Source organism: Haliotis cracherodii, unplaced genomic scaffold (assembly GCF_022045235.1).
Source record: "Haliotis cracherodii isolate W230 unplaced genomic scaffold, xgHalCrac1.p SCAF_8, whole genome shotgun sequence".
Taxonomy (NCBI): domain Eukaryota; kingdom Metazoa; phylum Mollusca; class Gastropoda; order Lepetellida; family Haliotidae; genus Haliotis; species Haliotis cracherodii.
Genome location: NW_027266341.1, coordinates 5,248,586 through 5,253,025, shown reverse-complemented (window position 1 = coordinate 5,253,025; position 4,440 = coordinate 5,248,586).

The window sequence follows — 4,440 nt, the reverse complement described above, 5'->3', positions numbered from 1 at the left end:
ATTTCATATACACTGCTCAACAAAATGGTAGATGAATACAAATTAGTGGTCGTTTGTGTTGAACATATGTTACAAAATGGTTTACTTACTTGTTTTTTATACGTTACGTGTTAAGAATACTTCTTTCTTTTTTAAAAATGGGTGCCCCCCCTGCAATCCGAACCCAACCCAAACCCTCTTGATCCGCGTTCCTGGATGTCCACGATCTTCCCAGCGTTGGACACAGCGGTGTCATGACTCACCAACAGATGAGGATGTGGATGTTGGACGGGGGACGAGGGTTGAGCTTTGTCCACATTAAACAGTGAAACAGCCAATCCCTAAAACGTCCCAAAACCAGGATTGTCAGTTTGATAAGGCGTTTAATTCATGGACACGGGTCTCTTGTACATTGGAATGATTATGAAAACCTAAACACGTATAACACTAAGAATCAAGAATCAAGAATCTTTATTGTACCGAACACCCTCGTAGGGCAGGGTACAAACTATCTAAATATGGAATAAATATAACTATAGACATGAAAGGTAGATATACATAATAGGCATCATATATATAAATATTACAGATCATTTTCATTCATGGCCCGTATTATACCGATAACAACCCAATTAGTGTACACGTAAATAAATTAAGCTCTGAATTCGTTGACCTGATTTCCTAACCCGGTGGGTGAGATGAAGCTGAATGCAACCCCTGTAGCAACAAAGAAACGCAGCTTTGGTCATATTCACATGGGAAATAATTATCATACGTTTAATCAAATCTTTTCTTTATATGTTAATAATAACTAACTTACTACATACTTACACAATGGCGTTTTAAAAGCTAGCATCCTGTATTTAAATTCCGACGTAAAACCTTTACACCTGTTTAGGAAATGACATACGCATATAGAAACACAGAAACCAAACTCAGTTACGCCATGACATATTTCTTTACTATACCATGGCAATAGTCATGTGAATCTCCTTTCAACTTCACATCTCATGAACCCGTGAAGATAGAAAGGCCTTCAGCAACCCTTGCTTGTCGTAAGAGGCGACTAGCGGGATCGGATGGTCAGGCTCGCTAATTTGGTTGAAACATGTCAAAATGATAACAAAGGTTTTGCAAGTATCTTGAACCCCTGTTCTGAAAAATCTCTGACATGTTCATAAAAAGAATCCATGTTGTAGACGTTTAGATATAACGTTAAGTATTTAATACAACTAGTGTGACTATCAATATTGTAGCGATGCTAAGTGTACGCTGCCAGCCACCTTATGATATTCGTATCGTTAATTAAATCATGTAATTTGTATGATGTAGATTATATGCATATCTACCTTTCATGTCTATAATTATATTTCCCAAATATAGCCAGTTTTTACCCAACCCTGTTAGGGTGTTCTGTACAATAAAATTCTTGATTCTTGTCAACGTCTTCAATTGTGTAGATCGATACTCGTGATATTAATCACTATATTGTCTGGTCCAAACCAGATTATTTACAGACAGCCGTCATACAGCTGGAATATTGCTGCGTACGGCGTCAAACAAATCACCTCATATGATATGAACATGTCCAAGGGCATTGGGAACGTTAACATACAGTGTTCTTATGTCAGCACCGGGTGTCAGTGATATCCTGGACATTTATCAACATGAATATATTTCCAAAATATACACATAGGTTCGGAAACTATGAAAATAAAGGAGTGGGTCGTTTTTTACATGTGTATTCCCAACGGAGCTGGGAAGGAAAACAACGTACTATAATTATCCGTTGGTCGGAGTATTGATTGAGCTCGCTGTGTTCGTACGTACGTTACGTAGAATTAACGTTGTAAACCTGTAACAAGTCCTGAAACAATTACAGGTAAGCACATAATACACTAATGAACATGCATATAATTTCGTTTAATTTTAAAATTCTGAACACACGTATATTATATCCGCTTCAGAGAGCCGGCGACAACGGGACGTGACTCAAATACCGCGCGTAAACGCTACATAAATGTCAATGTTGTGTCTGACACTCCGTCAACCCTAGTATCCCGGGACACAAGGCCAGGCAATACCCAGACAGACACACGTGTGTCTCCACCCTCACTCCCAGCTCTATACGTCGTGTCTACGTGCGAGGAACCCCATTTCATACTCCATGGTTGCGTGGTTGAAGTTTTTCCAACCATGTCCTGTGCGCCTCAATCCCCAAAAGCTCCCCACTCGCCAAGCGATGGCATTTCCAGGATCACAGGAGTGGAGAACATCTGTTAGAAAAGAGGGAATGGGAAAAGCGAAACGAAAGAGGGGAACTGTATGTTTCCGGCTGCAAGCGGGTAATCCGATTCATAACTCACCGGTATTAAAGTCCGTGTGAAACTTGTACGGTGAAGGTGTTAGGAGGGGCACGATAAAATACTTTTTCCTCTGCATTAGAATTTATCTAAATTTTTAAAAAAACATGGCAATTTTTTCCTGTTTCATCAGCGACAATACAAGTATATTGTTTCTTCGAAAACTGCTTCTTGATTTTCGGTGAAGCACAAGACTTTTTTGCGAAATTTACGCATATTCTTGGACCAGTGGATTCAATGTCCTGTGGATGAAAATTGGTTTGAAGACTAACTTTCAACTTAGTTTTTCGCAGAGAAATACATTGCGTGTTACCAGTTAATAGCTATTGCTTCGGTTTTTATCCGTTGTATATGTTATTCAATTCGTGAGCATTAGTATACAAGTACTACAGTTACGTTAAAACCAACAGTGAGTCTGTTATAATATTTTTTTAATAAATGACCGAAGGTTTGAACATAAATAGGAACTTCAGCAGACGTTTTCAAAGTATGAAATTCCATGAAAGGCCAAATAGGATTTTAAGGACTGTGTTAATATTTTCACACCAACAATGAGACGATGTGTCCAGATATTTGTTGATTTCCCCATCGACATTAAAAATGTATCCGTGTTCGTATCCGCTAAACTGATGGGGTAAACACTTTTGTATTGTATGAACCAACAATTCTACTTTTACACTTGCCCACATTCACGCGTCTCCGTCGGGGGCGGAAATCCAAACACGTGACTTTTGGCCTTCTCTTGAATTACGTCACTATACAAACAGGAAGGATACGGACTATAATTAAAAACAGCAGGGCCCTAATTCGAATCTCAGAGCTCATTCAGGTTTCGTAGAAGGCTCGGTGATCTTTTCACACCTCAGGGAGCATCTCAAAACTGAAGAGGATATTTTGTTGCTCTCTGCTGTTGTTTCACAATAATGCACGGTTAATGGGCTGAGATTCACATAACATGTTGGGGTTGTAACAGTCAGACGGCTCATCAAAGGGATGTTGGTTATTTTCTCACATGCTTCTAACACATTTCTCATCTGAATTTCTTCACCTTTTTCAGTTTCAGCATGCGTAGTGCTAAAGCTTCAGATTCTTCTGAGGAATTCTGTTATAATTGTAAAGTCGTAATTCTTGCGCAAATACACAGCTATAAATATACTACTTCAACTTTTGTGTTATTCTATTCAAACAAACAGCTGATATATTATGAGAATCAATTTTGTGTATCATGGACGAATAAAATACATATCCCCATCAAAAGTAGAGCAGTATACATAGAGAATCTCACCTGAGTGTCTTTTGATGTCAAATATATCAACACGAGTTGATAAAAGTGGTAAAATTCCGAGGCTTGCCGAGGAGTTTTGCCACTTTTATCAACGAGTGTTGATACATTTGATATCAAAAGACACGAGGGTGAGATTTTATTTATCATCCAACATCATTCTTTCAACTTTTTCAGTTTGTAGACAGTAATTAGCAGTGTCTTCAGTGTAAAAAAGTACTGCAAATAACTTCAGTAGCAGAGCTATTAGTGATGTCATTCGATTGTGACGTCATGTGACCAGTGACGTCACAAAGGTCTGCAAAGCATTGTGATGTAATTTCATTGCAGCGATATCTACAGTGTAGATATCGCTTGATCTCATCCAAGCGATATCTCCTGTGGGAGCCAGTTTTGGATGATACATTTCCTATATCATATACTTTGTTGACCAGGGAAAACAATTGTATGTTCTCGTCTTTCAATAGTGTACTTTATTCTTAACATGACCGCCTCCGTTGTCGAGTAGACAGCGGGACTGCTCGGAGAGCGGAAGATCGGTGGTTCGATTCCAGGCCCCGTCAAACCAAACTACGTCATAAGATGGTACTTGTTGTTAAATTGCCTGGCGCTCGGATTTAAGAGGATAAAACAAGGATTGGTCGGTTCGGAGGCAGTATACTGTGTCTGAGTGGGGTATCTCTGTGGAGGGCCGCATGGTGTGTCAGTGGGCTAGTACTATTAAATCGGCATTAGTCCGGACACGTATAGGTCCGTAGTCCGGACAAGTACAACCGCACGCGCAAGCAGCACACACGCCCATGAACGTTGCCATAT